The following is a 16628-nucleotide window of genomic DNA, read 5'->3' as shown; positions in this document are numbered from 1 at the left end:
GTCCCTGTGTTAAACTGTCCTCAAATTATCCTAATTCAAGTGTTCCCCTGTTGCCTGCTTGGACGCTGACTGATGCAAACATTGACTGTGTTTGCCCAGATGGGCAAAATAGGGATCTTGTCCTGGAGAAGCTCTCAGAAGGGAGACAGATCCATGAACAGTTTCTGCCTCCTGCAGCAGGTGACAGGAGCCCATGTGCTGTGGCAACGCTGACCCAGGAGGGTCAGAAAGGCTTCCTGAGAAGATGCCCAGAGCCTGGAAACTGGACAGTCAGAGTTAGTCAAGTGACAGGCTGAAGTGGGAATACCCTTTCATTCCAGCCAAAACCAAAGGTGTGATGCCGGGTGGGATGTGCCGGGAACTGCCAGCCACTTGAGGTACCTAGAGGGTTGCAGTGGGGCTGAGGCGGCTGACAGGCCAGGCCAGGGAAGGCTATGTGGGTTGCACTAGGTGCTGGGACTTTAACCCCGTCACTGTCCTGCTTTAACTGGCCAGTGGCTCCCCATCCCAGATGGACATTTATTAAGATCACCCAGCTGCTGTGCAAAGAACCCCTCTAAAAGGGATGGTGTGAGGGGCCAGGAAGGGAGCAGTAAGTTCAAGAGATGGCCGGGCACTGTGGCTTATGCCTGTAATTCCAGCAGTTTGGGAGGCCAAGGCAGGTGGATCATCTGAGGTCAGGAGTTTGAGACCAGTCTGGCCAGCATGGCGAAACCCTGTCTCTACCAAAAATGCAAAAATTAGCTGGGCATGGTAGCGTGTGCCTGTAATCCCACCTACTTGGGAGGCTGAGGCAGGAGAATTGCTTAAACTGGGGAGGTGGTGGAGGTTGCAGTAAGCTGAGATCGTGCCACTGCACTCCAGCCTGGGTGACAGAGCAAGACTTTTTGTCTCTTTTTTTTTTTTTTTTTTTTTTTTGAGACGGAGTCTCGCTCTGTTGCCCAGGCTAGAGTGCAGTGGCCAGATCTCAGCTCACTGCAAGCTCTGCCTCCCGGGTTCACGCCATTCTCCTGCCTCAGCCTCCTGAGTAGCTGGGACTACAGGCGCCCGCCACCTCGCCCTGCTAGTTTTTTGCATTTTTTAGTAGAGACGGGGTTTCACCGTGTTAGCCAGGATGGTCTCGATCTCCTGACCTCGTGATCCGCCCGTCTCGGCCTCCCAAAGTGCTGGGATTACAGGCTTGAGCCACCGTGCCCGGCCAAGACTTTGTCTCAAAAAAAAAAAAAAAAAAAAAGGAAAAAAACAAAACAACATAATACTCGTAGGGCAAGGCAGGGATGGAGGACAGGAGTTTGGAAAGATTTGAGGGAAAATAGCTATTTAGTAGGTTGAGGTAGCTTGGCATGGAGAAAGGACCATGCTGGGAACAGGGCAGGGAGTTGAGAAATTCAAGTTAGCACAACCAAATTATCTTGGGATAGGTTATTGAGAGGTGGGCTTTGTATTCAGAGGAGCTTCACAGTGAAGGAGAATGGGGTGGGGGGTTGGGGGTGAGCACAGGGCAAGCTGCAGGCTGTACCTGTGGAGGGGAGCTGGGCCAGCTCAGCTGCTGACTAGTGGAGGCCTGGGCTGAGGCAGGGAAGGGAGATGCCTGCAGCAGCCATGGCACAACTGGGGATCTGGTGAGACTGTGTGTGATCTGGGCTACAGGGCTTTCTCTCCTGCTAGCCTGTGCTGCCCCTCGCCCTGCCCTTGTGCTCAGGAGCTGCCCCTCCTCTGAGCCATGTCCAAGAAATAAAGCACATCCATGCCTCCCTGCACCTGCAGTCTTAAGCCTATTGGGCTAATTAATTGGTCAACTTCCCCTGAGGTGGAATAGGCAGGATCTGGTGAAAGTTTGGAGGTGGATGGAGGTGAGGGTACCTTCTAGGGCTCTGACTTGGTGGAGTGGATGGGGCTCTTTATGGAGTTCTTAGGAGGGGAGAGAGGAGAAGGAAGGGAATTCTTTTCTGCTTGTTTAGTTGCAAGTGTTTTGTTGACAGTGGGATGCGCCAAACAAGGTCAGGGGTGAGAACAGAGGGAGAGAGACTTGAGAGGCTTCAGAAATGCACAGTGCTGCTAATCATGAGGTCACCCAACAAGGGGCTGGGGAGAGAGGCGCAGTAAGCCAGGGTGGAGTGCTGGAGAAGCCAGTGTTTAGGAGGCCGGTGGGCAGGATGAAGCTGGTTAGGGAGTCAAGAAGACAGTCAAGGAGATGGGAGAAGGACTGGGGAAGTGGAGTCCTGGAAGCCAGGGAGGTGATGTTCCAAGAGGAAGTGGTCAGCCTCAGCAGGTGAAGTGAGGCCTTTGGAGGGAAAGGTGGAGTTGCCACAGGCCGTCACTGGTGGAGTAGTGGGGTCAGGCAGCCTGTGGTGGGGTGAGAAGGGGGAAGTGCAGGTGACTTCTGCAAGAAGCTTGGCTGAGAAGGGAAGGAGAGAGATAGGCTGTAGCTGGAGGTTGACATAAGGATGTTAGGATGGGAGACACCTGAGCAACTCTTCTTGTAGACAGGTGGTGCTCCCCTTGTTTCGAGGAGGTCTTTGGTAAGAAGATGTTGGCATAGTAAGTTACTAAGAGACCCATATCATCAGCAAGAAAAGGCCCACTAGTATGGTCTGCATTTTACCCTGAAGTTGTCCGGTGACGCCCAGACCCAGGGAATTGGGACCAGGCTGCCTGATGGAGAGCCTAGGCTCTGCATGGGGACCCCTGGGGAGACCGAGTCTGGGGCTTTTCTAACTTGGACAAAGGATGGTTTGATGGGGAAAGTAAACAACTATTTGATGCCATCCCTGGACTCTATTTCTGACCATCTACTAGAGGCTTTGTACCCTTCAGATACCGCGGGTGCTGTCAGGGGCTTACAGCAGCAGTGATCACATTCACTAAACACTCCCTAGCCCAGTCCTAAGCATTTTATGTGCCCAGTGTAATCTTATCTTCCCAGTGGCCTCGTGAGGTAGGTTCTGTTGGCATCACTGGGTTTCGCCCTGTGCTACAGGCACGGGAACCAAAGCTCAGAGAAGTGGGATAACTTGTCTGAGGTCCCAGGCCTGGGAAATGGTGGCGCTGGGCTGCCTAACCTGGCTGCAGTGCTACTGCACCATAGTTGGTGGTGGTTCATGAGTGGAAGTTGGGGTGGAGGGCAGTGGTGACTGATGGAAGGAGACCCCAGGAGAGGAGGAAGCAGGAGAACCTGAGCAAGCGAAATGGCACCCTCATTCCCTGAGCCTGGTGGGGGGACTGGGTGCTCAGAGAGGTAAGCTTGTATGTTAGTTGGAAGAGGGGTGTTGTCTCCTGGGAGTGAGGGAAGGGTGGGAGCGGAAAGGTGGGGCCAGCTGCCAGAGGGAAGGTGAGGATGGAGAAAGGGTTATCAGCGTACTGAGGGTGCTACGCCCCATGATCTCCCCCAACAGAGAAGAGTTCTGTCCAGCATTGCTTGGTGGCCAAGTGAGGGAGGAGAAAAGGTGGCTGCAGATACTTTGTGTCTGAGTCTGCAGGGCAGGGTAGGGGATATGGCCCCTCTCAAAGGGTTTGCTGCCCAGGACAGGGTCAACTATGCCTTTCTCCATGATTTCTGGTCTTGAGCACAGCTCTTCATGGGTGCCCCATACAGGGCTCTACTCACTGAAGTGCCACCGACTCCAGGGATGTGTCATGTCTGACCTCAGTGGAGGGCAAGGAATGTGTCTTTTTGTATCTCCAGTGCCTAGAACAATGCTGGCACCTGGAAATATTGCTTGAACATAACTGTCTTGTTTTTGTCTTCCTATGAGTTCAAGGACAGGAGCAGTGCTTAATGCACAGTAGGTAATGGAATATTTGTTCCAGCAACCTGGACACTCAAGGGAAGAAGCTGGGGCTGCTGCTGCCTCTCTGGAAACCTTATCTCCCCTTTGATTTCTGCCTCTCCCAACCCAAGTGTACCCACACACGCCAACACATACACACTCACAGACACAGGCTCACACTCCAACATGCATACTTATTCACACACATATATGAGCACACAACACCTGCACACTTGCATGCACACACTATTTCAGTCAGAACTGCTCCTGCAGAGTCTCTCCAGCCCCAGGGCCTGTCCTGCAGCCTCCTAGTGGCACTGCTGTGGTGTGACCCGGAGAGCCTGGACAAGGACTCTATTCTCAGTATATTCACTCCTAATTTGTCCATGACAGATTTAGGCTCAGAGCTCAAGGGGGTTGCAGACACTGGGTGAGCCTTTGTCGCTGCCCTTGAGAAGGTCCCAGTTGCCTAAAGCTCTTGGCCAGAACTAAAGGAAACCAAGGACACGGGTACATAGCAGTACCTACTGTGCGTGCTAGATGCTTGGTGCAAGGCATTTTGTTTACTCCTTACAATAACTCTATGAAGCAGGTTTGACTTACCTCAGTTTGTAATGTGGAAACTGAGACTCGGTTGTTAATTAATTGCCGCAAATTGCACAGTAATGGATGGAGCCAGGATTTGGGCCTGAGTCTGACTCCAGAGGTCCTTTCTTTCCACACTAGGTGGAATACTTGTTGGCAGAACAAGGGGGAGAAGAGGCTTTATGTTGCCCGGCTTGTCCTTTTGAGCAGATAACATCGTATTACCCAGAACATAAAGGTATGAAAGTTAATACAGGCCAGTACTTCTTAGCTTTTGTGGGCCCTTCAAAAACCTGAAACTTGCTAAGGGTTGTGGACCCTCTCCCCAGATAGTGCATATATGCAGAGGCACACATAGGTTACTTTGGGTATAATTTCAGGGATTTGAGGTCCCCCTGAAACCTCCAGTGGCTCCCAAGTTGAGAACCCCCGTGAGGGGTATTTGCTAACAGTGTGACAGATGAGAAGAGATGACTGTCCTTGCCCTGCACAGAGCACATACCACAGTGCCAAGAGAGGTCTGTACATACTTGTTTCAGCCTGTTTTTAATAGTGAGAATTGGAAACAATCTGAATAGCCATCAGTAGGGACCTGAGTAAATAAGCAAAGTCCATGTGTGCCATGGAGTAGCACACAACTGTTCCGAGAAAGGATGGTGTATGTATAGATGTAGCTCTCCAAGACATATTGTTGAATGGGAAATAGCCTGTTGAAGAGTGATACACACACTTTATTCTGTTTTTTTTTTTTTTTTTTAAAGACAGAGTCTCACTCTGTCACCCAGGCTGGAGTGCAGTGGTGCAATCTCGGCTTACTTCTGCTTCCATACCCCGGGTTCAAGGTGTCTCAACCTCCTGCGTAGCTGGGATCACAGGCCACCATGCCCAGATAATTTTTGTATTTTTAGTAGAGACGAGTTTTCACCATGTTGGCCAGGCCGGTCCTGAATTCCTGGTCTCAAGTGATTCACCTGCCTCATTCACCCAAAGTGCTGGGATTGCAAGCGTGAACCACTGTGCCCGGCCCTACACACATTATTTATGTAAAATCACTCAACAACATTATTTCCTACAAATACAGAAAAATTTATGGGGCTGGGTGCAGTGGCTCACACCTATAATCCCAGCACTTTGGGAGGCTGGGGTGGGTGGATCACTTGAGACCAGGAGTTCGAGACTAGCCTGGCCAACATGGTGAAACCCTGTCTCTACTAAAAATACAAAGATTAGCTGGGCCTGGTGGCATGCACCTGTAATCCCAGCCACTTGGGAGGCTGAGCATGAAGATCACCTGAACCTGGGAGGCAGAGGCTGTGGTGAGCTGTGATGTCACACTACTGCATTCTCTGCACTCCAGCCTGGGCACCAGAGCAAGATACCCTGTCTCAAAAAAAAAAAAAAAAAAAAAAAAAGAAAACCCGCAAGAAGACACTAGAATGATTGATACCCAAGACAGTGGTAATAGTGGGAGTTCCTTTGGGGAGGAGGGAGGGTAGAAGGTTCCTGGTCAAAGGTGACACAGCTCTATGTGCTTTAATTTTTTTTTAATAAGGAGACTATATCCCTCTATTATTTGTGTACTTAAAACCACAAATAATTTTAAAATGCAGTGCACACACAATGTGTATGGGGGAATGAGGGCAAGAGGAAGGGATTCTGAAGGAGGCGGTGTGGGGTAGAGCTTTTATAGCAAACAAGCCTGTATTCCAGTCCTGACCTTGACAATTACCTGCCAATGACTTAGGGCAAGTCACCTTACTCTAAGTCTCAGCCTCCTCATTTGAGAAGTGGGTATGACAATGTCTGCCTTCCAGGGCTCTTGTGTGGATATGGAGTAGGCCATAGAATTCTTGGCACATAGTAGGCACTCAGTGCATCATAGCCATTATTGTTATTTCAAATTTCAGCCAAAAGTAACCACTTGAGCTCTTACTAGGTGACAGTTGGATTAAGGACGTTGGGACTGTATCTGGTTCAATCAGGGATGACTTCCTGGGGGAGGAGGAGCTTGAGCTACTTAAATATATGTGGAAAGCGGGGCAGCATTGAGTTAGAGAGAGGACTGTGTGCAGAGGCCAGGGAGGGATTATACCTATGTGCCTATTATTAGTGATGATATTACTTATTTCCATATTATAGACAAAGAGGGCGAGTCCAAGCAACTTGTCCACAGACACATAGCTAGTAAGTGTAGAGTGTTCACATGGAAGGGATGGGCAGAGGAAGAGAAATGGGAAAATGCAGGAACTGGGATACTTCTGTAGGGGCAGAAGGGAGAAAAAAAATGGGCTTTGTAATCAGAAAGACTCCTGAAGAGAGGGATGTGGGGGATTTAACAGGCCAGCCATTGCCCTTTACTAAAAAAAAAAAAAAAAAACGCCTAGGGGAGTTGTAGGACCTTAAGGTTTTACCTTTGCAAGATGCTCCTGACAGAGGCCAGTGGCTCTCCATCTCCCCTGCGCCCAAGCAGAGAGGATTGGGGCCCCTCCCCACAGGAAGGGGTGCTAGGCTGAGTAGTCCTAGGAGGCTGGGGCGCCTTTTCCCTAGGAACCCTCCAAGAACTGGGTGGGTTGAGAGCTGGCTGGCAGTACTGTGCCAAATGAAGTCGCTGCATGCCCCGTAACCTGGCAATTCCACTTCTTAGGTTTTCAGGCCAAGCCGTAACGGTTGCTGTCTGTAAGGATGGTCATGGCAGGGTTGCTGGGGTGTTGGAGGGAACTTGGGTGCCTGTCGCCCTCAGAGTGGGTAAATAAATGTGGAAGGTGCCCACCAGAAGCTAAATGTTCCCCCAGCAACATGGATGAGGTTTAAAAATACAGTGCTGAGTGAAAACAATTAAGAAATATATATATATAATGTGTGTGTGTGTGTGTGTGTGTGTGTGTGTGTGTGTGTATGTATATATATAAAATGTACTAATTGTGAAACTAAAAAATACATACACTTGTTTTACAAGGACACATACAAATGGTTGGCTATGGGTTAGGATGAGGAATGAGAATAAAAATGAGATAAATGCAGAGTATGGTGAAATCCAGTTCCTCTGCAGGTGGAGGGGGAGGCTAAGCGGTCAACCCACATTTCCGTGCACATTGCGCCATCTAGTGGGCAAAGGGGCTTTCAGCTGCCCTGGTCCTGGAGCTGGTGCAACTGTGGCACCATGACATCCTGGGCAGGTGCTGCCTCAGCTGGGCCCCTGGAGCAGAGGTGAGGGGTGAGCGCTGCCTGTCAAGTGGGGGCCAGGCACAGCCTGCTGTAGGCCTGGCCATTGGGCTGGTAGCCATCTCTTGCAGTGAGGAAGAGGGTTCAGACAGGCCTGGCTGCCTCTAGGGGCTGTCTGATGTCAGGGCTGGCTCTTCACCGCCTGCTGTGGCAGGCAGGCAGGTGGTTCCAGAGGAGGGAGCGGCTGAGGCTCTGATGCCAAATTTTCACATGTAGCCCTCCCTCCTGGCAGGAAATGGAACATCTGGCAGGATCATTGTGAAAGCAAAGAGGAGAGAGGAGAGCGGGTAGAGACACTCAGAGTGTAGAGAGAGCAATGACTACCTTGAGTCAGAGCACAGAGGACAGACCTTGGCACCAGACTGCCAGGGTTCACATCCCTTGGGCAAGTCTCCCGTGCATCAGTTTCCCCTCCTTGGAGTATGATAGTACCTACCTTGTAGGAATGAAGTGAGTCAAAATAAAGCACTGAAAACAGGTCCCCTTTCCGGGTCAGGGCTGGGTAAGTGTTGTCCACTCTCAGTATCTGAGGTTCACCCAACTCCTGTAAAGCCAGCACCCTGCTGTCATCCTTCATGGGAGTCATGGGGCATGAACAGAATGCCCTGGGCTGATGGGGGTCACTGCAGCAGGGCCTGTGGCTGTAGGCTAGGAATGGACTCCAGCTAGTGACCCAGGCCAAACTTTGGGGAGGGAGGTGGGGTGAAGCAGGGTGGGGCCTGGGGCTGGGGACACTGCATTCTTTTTTTTTTTTTTTTTTTTTTTTGAGGCGAAGTTTTGCTCTTGTCACCCAGGTTGGAGTGCAATGGCGCCATCTCGGCTCACGGCAACCTCCACCTCCCAGGTTCAAGCGATTATCCTGCCTCAGCCTCCTGAGCTGGGATTACAGGCTCCTGCCACCACGCACAGCTAATTTTTTGTATTTTTAGTAGAGATGGGGTTTCACCATGTTGGTTAGGCTGGTCTCGAACTCCTGACCTCAGGTGATCCACTAACCTCGGCCTCCCAAGGTACTGGGATTTTACAGGCATGAGCCACCATGCCCAACTGGACACCCCATTCTTGGGGTCTGTAAAAATGCTTTCTTGGCCAGGTGTGGTAGCTCATGCCTGTAAACCCAGCACTTTGGGAGGTGAAGGAGGGTGGATCACCTGAGGTCAGGAGTTCAAGACCCGCCTGGCCAACATGGTAAAAACCTGTCTCTACTAAAAATCCAAAAATTAGCTGACTGTGGTGGCACACGCCTGTAGTCTCAGCTACGTGGGAGGCTGAGGCAGGAGAATTGTTTGAACCCAGGAGGCAGAGGTTACAATGAGCCGAGATTGTGCCATTGCGCTCCAGCCAGGGCAACAAGAGTGAAACTCTGTCTCAAAACAAAACAAAACAAAAAAAACCACCACCAAACCAAAAATACTTTTTTATCTTCTGCTTAATCTGTTCCCAAATACCCGCCAGCCAGGTTGTGGAGGTTGTGTGTAATTAGGATACATGAGCCCCTGTCCAGCGGGGACCTGGCAGTCTTGGTTACCTCTGGGGCTTGACGGGCCCTGTCCTGCCCCACCTCTCTTGGCAGCCTCTGGCCATTTATTTTAGCTGCCCCTCCCCACACACCAGCCTCTCGAGGCTCCTGCATCACAGTCATCTTTCTAAAGCACAGTACAGCTCAGCCTGTTGAAGCAACTGCCTTGGCTCCTCGTTGCCCAGAAATTCAATGTAGACATCCTTGGTAGGCATTCAGGGTCCCTCCTGGTGTGGCCCACCCTGCCTTCCATGCCCGTCTCCTGCCAGTTCTACTCTCAGCAACTCCATTGCCCCTCAGCTCCCACCAGGCCTCATGTTCCACATCCCTGACCTTGCTCAAGTTATTCTCCTTGCTTTGAGCGCTCTTCCTCTCCACTTTTCCACCTGGCAAAATCCTCCTCATTCTTAGGGACCCAGTTAGTTCCTCCATGAAGACTTCCCCAGCAAACTGCACCATCCCACCCCAGGCTCCTGTCATAAACCATTTGTCATTAATCACTTAAGAGTTACCACATTTTGTCACAGCCAGCAAGTTCCTGTTCAGTGAGTAGAGGAAAGAAAACGTGGACTTTGTCACCAGACTGTATGATGGAATCTCAGCTTGGCTACTCACCAGCTGTGCGACCCTGGGCAAGTTACTTAACCTCTGAACTTCGGTTTTCTCATCTAGTAAATGGGGTAGAGCTCTTATTTAACCCAGATTCCTCACCAGGCCTGCAAGCCTTGCCTGCCCTGCCTCCCTCCTGTCTCCTGTTGCTCTCCACATCTTACCCACATCAACATCCCCACCCCTCCTTGAACATTCTCAGTCCTTTCTTGCCTCCTGGCCTTTGCACCTGCCCTTCTTTACCTGGAATGTTTCCTTCTCATTCCATCCTCCACCTCATTTCCAATGTCACCTCCTCAGAGAGGCCCTCTGCGACCACCTTCTCTAAATCCCCCGCTTCTGCTTCATCTTACTTTGTTTATTTTCTTCTAGGGCTTATCCCAACCTGAAATTTCCCTATTTTCTGGCTTAGCTGTCAGCTCTGTGAGTATGGGGCTCTTTTCTCTGGGAATTCAGATGAACAGACTTGATACATGTTAGTCCTGGCCTCTCCTCTTCCCCCAAGCCACACCTGCTCATCTGGGAGCCCCGTCAGGGCAGGGCATCATGCCCTCCTCATTCTTGCTTTCTTGACCCTGAGCAGTATGCCTGGTCCATAGTGAGCCTTAGCCTGTATTTGCTGCCTGCCTGCCTGTCATTGTCTTCCCGACCTTTTCTAGCAGTCCTTGGTGATCTCCTGATGGTTTCTAACACGTGCTGCAGGTTACATGTGAGGCTGAGCCTGATAGCTCCCAGAGCGGGAGTGCCCAGGGGTGGCCTCGTGTTTCTGCCATTTACTTTGCTTTCCAGCCCAAGACAGGATTTTAAGTGGAGAGTCTGGGGTATATTACTGGCTGTAGCATTAGGGACCTTGGCCATACCCTTTGCATTACCCTGCATGGTAGGACAATACCTAGAATGGTCTGGTCAAACCCAAGAGACTTAGAGAAGGCCAGGAGGACACAGTGATGCCTATAGGCCTCTCTCAATGGGGAGATTGTGCTGTGATTTGTTCAAGTGGAGTGGGGTCCACACAGTCTGAGGAAGCTTCATTTGGTTTAGAGGAAAATTGCTCTCTGAACACAGACCATCCCTTCTTTCTTTCTTTCTTTTTTTTTTTTGAGATGGAGTTTCGCTCTCGTCACCCAGGCTGGAGTGCAGTGGCATGATCTTGGCTCACCACAACCTCTGCCTCCTGGGTTCAAGCGATTCTCCTGCCTCAGCCTCCCGAGTAGCTGGGATTACAGGCATGCGCCACCATGGCCAGCTAATTTTTTAAATTTTAGTAGAGACAGGGTTTCTCCATGTTGGTGAGGCTGGTCTTGAACTCCTGATCTCAGGTGATCCACCCGCCTTGGCCTCCCAAAGTGCTAGGGTTATAGGCGTGAGCCACTGCGTCCGGCCTCCATCCCTTCTTAAGCTGACCAGAGGTCTGGTAATTGGGTGAGTGTGATGGCTCCATGTTACCTACCTCCTCTGGCACCAGGACGTAGGGACCAGTCTGTTGGTATGCAGAGGCTGTGGTACCTAGCCTGGCATCAGTGATGCTGGGAAGAGGGAGTGCTGTTGCCTGTCTGCTACTCAGGGAATGACAGAGAGGGCTGGAGGGAGTGGCCTGGCAGGGATGGACCCGAGGGCCCATGCCCTCCTCGTGCTCACTGAGCAAATGAAGCAGGATTCACTCCCTACTGGGAGAGGGAGATTGGGATTAGGGGGCACGGTGTTGTGCTCTCAGATTTGAAGATTTATCAATAAAATTTCAAAAAGTCATTTTTGGAACTGGCATAAAGGTTGGTGGCATCTTATTTTGTCAAGTAAGGACACAGGATAGGTAAAAAATTAGTTTCCTACTATTGTATCCTAAAAAATGAGTATTTTATTTTATTTTATATTTTGAGACGGAGTCTTGCTCTGTCGTCCAGGCTGGAGTGCAGTGGTGCAATCTCGGCTCACTGCAGGCTCTGCCCCACCCCGGGTTCATGCCATTCTTCTGCCTCAGCCTCCCAAGTAGCTGGGACTACAGGCGCCTGCCACCACATCCGGCTAATTTTTTGTAGTATTAGTAGAGACGGGGTTTCACCATGTTGGCCAGGATGGTCTCGATCTCTTGACCTCGTGATCCACCTGCCTCGGCCTCCCAAAGTGCTGGGATTACAGGCGTAAGCCACTGCACCTGGCCTAAAAAATGAATATTTTAATACCAAAAATTGAAAAAAAGAATAGTTCTTCTCTAGAAAGGCCAATCAGCATTCTTGTGCTGACATTTTGAGCTGTGGACAGAGGGGAACAAGGTCAGAAACCAGCTCCTGGGAATTGTTGGGTTAGGAGTTTGGAGAGCGTGTGCGTATGAAGGGAGATAGTGTTGAAGCAGGTTGCTGGCCTGGTGGTATGACTGGAGGGAAAGGGCCTGAATATTTCCTGGATTAGTCCAGAATATTTCCTGGATTAGTCCAGAAATTCTTCAGTCCCCTCTATCACTTAGCCTTCCTGTGGATTAACTTGTTTTCTCTTTGAAAGTGTAAACATCCGGCCGGGCGCAGTGGCTCATGCCTGTAATCCCAGCACTTTTGGGAGGCTGAGGTAAGCGGATCACCCGAGGTCAGGAGTTTGAAACCAGCCTGACCAACATGGCAAAACCCCGTCTCTACTAAAAATACAAAAATTAGCCAGGTGTGGTGGGACGCATCTGTAATCTCAGCTACTCAGGAGGCCGAGGCAGGAGAATCGCTTGAACCTGGGAGGTGGAGTTTGCAGTGAGCTGAGACCACACCACTGCACTCCAGCCTGGGGGACAGAGTGAGACTCTGCCTCAAAAAAAAAAAAAAAAAAAAAAAAAAGAAAGTGTAAACATCCTACGGGCAGGGCCCATCAGAGAACCTCGACAAGTACTGCCCTGTGCACAGCCTCCTGGGAGAGTAACTGTATAGGTGAAATCTGGCTGGGATAAATGTCAAGGGCGTGTGTGGGGAAAGGAGAGGGAGGAAGGAAACGAACCCTTGCTGGTCCTTACTGTGTTCCTGCAATATACTTAAGGCTTTTTCATGAGTTAATGAAGAGCTGCTGCTTATCTCCATTTTACAGATGAGAAAACTGAGGCCCAGAAAGACTCAGTGATTTGCCCAAGGTCACACAGCCAGTGGTGGAACCAGCATTTACATTCAGGCCTCTATGAACTCAAGGTCAGAGATTTTATTTCTCCAGCAGGCCAAGGCACAAAAAATTTTAAAAACAACTTGAGTCCCATCTTCCTGTCGGCATAGTATCTGGCAGACATGTTTTTGATTCGTTCTGTCCATCTGGAAACACTGTGGCTGACTCTGTTGGCAGCTCCCAGGCCCTTGGAGGGGAGGTTCAAAACTCACAGTTTGTTTTTAACTTAAGAGAATTCTGGTAAAGTACACATAAAAGTTGCCATTTTAACCATTTTAAAATATTTTATTTATTTATTTATTTAGGAGACAGTCTCACTCTGTCGCCCAGGCTGGAGTGTAGTGGTGCAATCTCGGCTCACTGCAGCCTCTGCCTGCTGTGTTCAAGCGATTCTCCTGTCTCAGCCTTGCAAGTAGCTAGGATTACAGGTGTGTGCCACCATGCCTGGCTAATTTTTTTGTATTTTTAGTAGAGATGGGGTCTCACCATGTTGTCCAGGCTGGTCTCGAACTCCTGGGCTCAGGCAGTCTGCCCACCTTGGCCTCCCAAAGTGCTGGGATTACAGGCGTGAGCCCTGCACCTGCCCTTAAAGTGTATAATTTAGCAGCATTTAGTACATTGAAAATGCTGTGCAGGCTGGGCACGGCGACTTACACCTGTAATCCCAGCACTTTGGGAGGCTGAGACGGGTGGATTGCTTGAGCCCAGGAGTTCAAAACCAGCCTGGGCAACATGGGGAGACCCTGTATCTACAAAAAAATACAAAAATGAGTTGTTGTGATGGTGTGCCCATGTAGTTAGCTACTTGGGAGGCTAAGGTGGGAGGACTGGTTGAGCCTAGGAGGTTGAGGCTGTGGTGAGCGGAGATCATGCCACTGCATTCCAGCCTGGGTGACAGAGTGAGACCCTATCTTGAAAAAAAAAGAAAAGGAAAAAAAAGAAAATGCTGCTTGACTGCCACCACTCCTCAGTTCCACGCTGCTCCTCAGTCCCTGCCGCCTCCCAGCCCCTGGCAGCCAGCAATCTGCATTCTGTCTCTAAAAATCTCCCCATTCTGTACATTTCCGATAAATGGGATTGTGTACTATATGGCCTTTTGTGTCTGGCTTCTTTTACTCAGCATCATGTTTTCAAGGTTCATCCATGTTGTAGCATGCATCGGTATTTTATTTCTTTTTATGACTGAATAATATTCCATTGTGTGGATGTACCACATTTTGTGTATCCATTCATCAGTGGTGGACATAGGGGTTGTTTCCACTGTTGGGGTTGTGAATAGCGCTGCTGTGAACATTCTTGTGCAAGCTTTTGTCTGAACAAGTGTATTTAATTTTTTTTAGTCTATACTAAGAGTGGAATTGCAGGGTCCTGTGGTGCTTCTGTGTTTAGCTTATGGTGGAACTGCCAAATTTCCACGGCAGCCGTACCATTTTACGTTCCCACTAGCAATGTGTGAGGGATCTCATTTCTTCACATCTTCACCAACACTTATGTTTCATTAAAGATTTCTTATTATAACCTCCCTAGTGGGTGTGAAATGGTAGCTCATTGTGGTTTTCATTTGCATTTCTTAATGACATCAATCAAATTTGCCCTTCACTCTTTGGGGGGCCACAGGTAGGCCTCTCCATGCCATGCCTCCATGCCTCAGAGTCATCTGTCCAGGGGTGGTGTGAGGGTTAAATGAGAAAATCATGTGAAGAACTCAGTATCTATGCCAGGCACATAGTAGGGGCCCTTAAGACCTACTCAGGCAGTCCCCGGCCTGCCACTGTCAGCTGGTAGGGAGGCTGGCCGCTCAGTGGACCCTCACGGCTCTGACCAACGTGGAAGTTAGAGCTGCTCCCACGGCCTGGCAGTCCCCCCGTCCGCTCTGCCTCCACTGTCCTGGATTTTCTGGGGAACTGTGACCCTTCAGAGGCTGGGATGACATTTATGGAAGGTGGCAGGTCCCCTCCACCCCTTTTCCATTTTCATAGACACTCCTGGCCCCTGGGTGCCTTCCCTTCTAGGTGGTCTCTCGATACTGCCCTCTGCTACTGGAGCATAATGGTAAGTGCCTGGAAGTCTATCCCTTTCATGGTAGACCTTAGCCAATGACTGGGGTGCAGGGGAGTGAAGTCCCAGCTCCCTTGCCTGGAGCGAGGACAATCCTGAGGTGTAACTTACACTCCCAAGTTCCCCTGCGAGATCAGGCTGAAGTCACTCTCTGCAGAATTTTTCCTGAATCTGCACCCTTCTTGGCCTCTTACTTTCTTGTCTTGCTCTCCCAAGTCCCTCTCCAGTTTCTCTGGGAGCACTCCCAAATCATTTAGCTATGAATCCTCATCTCAGGATCTGCTTCTGGGGAACGTGATCTAAGACATGGAACACCTACTGTGTGCCAAGCCCCATGGCAAATGCTCAAATAGACAAAGATAAATAAGATGCAGTTCCTTCCCCCAAAGGAGCGCATGACTTGGTTGGGGTGGTCCTGATCGCAGTAGTAATGTTAATAGCCCATGCTGTGCACCTTCTATGCGCCAGGCCCTATGCTGAATGCTTTACATAGATTAGTTCATTTAAACTTTCTAGCTCTTCTAGGCGCTTCGGCAGCCATGGCTTAAGGTGCAGACATGGCAAAGTCTGAGAACCACAACACACACAACCAGTCCCCAAAATGGCACAGAAATGGCATCAGGAAACCCTGATCACAAAGATACTAATGTCTTAACGGGGTGGACCCCAAGTTCCTGAGGAGCATGCACCTGGCCGAGAAGCACAACAAGAAGAGCCTAAAGAAGATGCAGGCCAGCGATGCCAAGGCCATGAGGGCACGTGCTGAGGCTATCAAGGTCCTCATAAAGCCCAAGGAGGTTAAGCCCAAGATCCCAAAGGGTGTCAGCTGCAAGATCGACTGACTTGCCTACATTGCCCACCCCAAGCTTGGGAAGTGTGTTCATGCCTGCATTACCAGAGGGCTCAGGCTGTGCCGGTCAAAGGCCAAGGACCAAACTAAGGCCCAGGCTGCAGCTCCAGCTTCAGTTCCAGCTCAGGCTCCCAAACCTGCCCAGGCCCCTACAAAGGTTTCAGAGTAAAGATCTCTGTCCGCCAACATGAGGACAGAAGGACTAGTATGAACCCCCTGGGCTGCCGTCTGCATGGGGCTGGTGTTCTCCTCTGCTATTTGTACAAATAAATCTGAAGCCGGAAAAAAAAAAAACAAAAAAACAAAACCTTGTAACAATTTTGCGAGGAGATGCTATTATCATCCCCACTTTGCGGATGGGAAAACTGAGGCCCAGAGAGGTGAACTAATCTGTGATCCAGGGTTTTACAGCTTGGAAGTGGCAGCACCCACCCTGAGACCTGTGCTCCTAACCACGCCTCTTTCAGCATGTTTCATCTGGGAGGGATGCCCCAGCTGCTTGCATTCAGTAGAGGAAAGATTCTCCAGGGCCTTGCTGTGACTGGTTGTAAGGGCGTTTCATGACTACTTTGTTGCTGATCTTGGATAACTTTCTTTTTTTTTTTTGAGACAGGGTCTCGCTCTGTTGCCTAGGCTGGCATAGCTGGAGTACAGTGGCACAATCTCGGTTCACTGCAAGCTCTGCCTCCCTGGCTCAAGCAATCCTCCCACCTCAGCCTCCCAAGTAGCTGGGACCACAGGTGTGCCACTATGCCCTGCTAATTTTTTGTATATATATTTTTGAGCCACTGCACCTGGCCCAGATCTTGGTTAACTTTTTATGAGTGATTTAAATTAAGAAGGAGGCTGGGCACGGTGGCTCATGCTTGTAATCCCAGCACTTTGG

The 16628-nt window shown here is 50.1% G+C and overlaps 1 pseudogene; it reads left to right on the top strand.

Moving 5' to 3' along the window:
• Positions 1 to 13341: 13341 nt before the first annotated feature.
• LOC110743073 lies at positions 13342 to 16029 on the top strand (annotated as a pseudogene).
• Positions 16030 to 16628: the final 599 nt, after the last annotated feature.

Source organism: Papio anubis, chromosome 6 (genome assembly GCF_008728515.1).
Source record: "Papio anubis isolate 15944 chromosome 6, Panubis1.0, whole genome shotgun sequence".
Lineage (NCBI taxonomy): Eukaryota > Metazoa > Chordata > Mammalia > Primates > Cercopithecidae > Papio > Papio anubis.
Note: the sequence above shows the minus strand (reverse complement) of the source record. Positions and strands in the feature narration are given on the sequence as shown.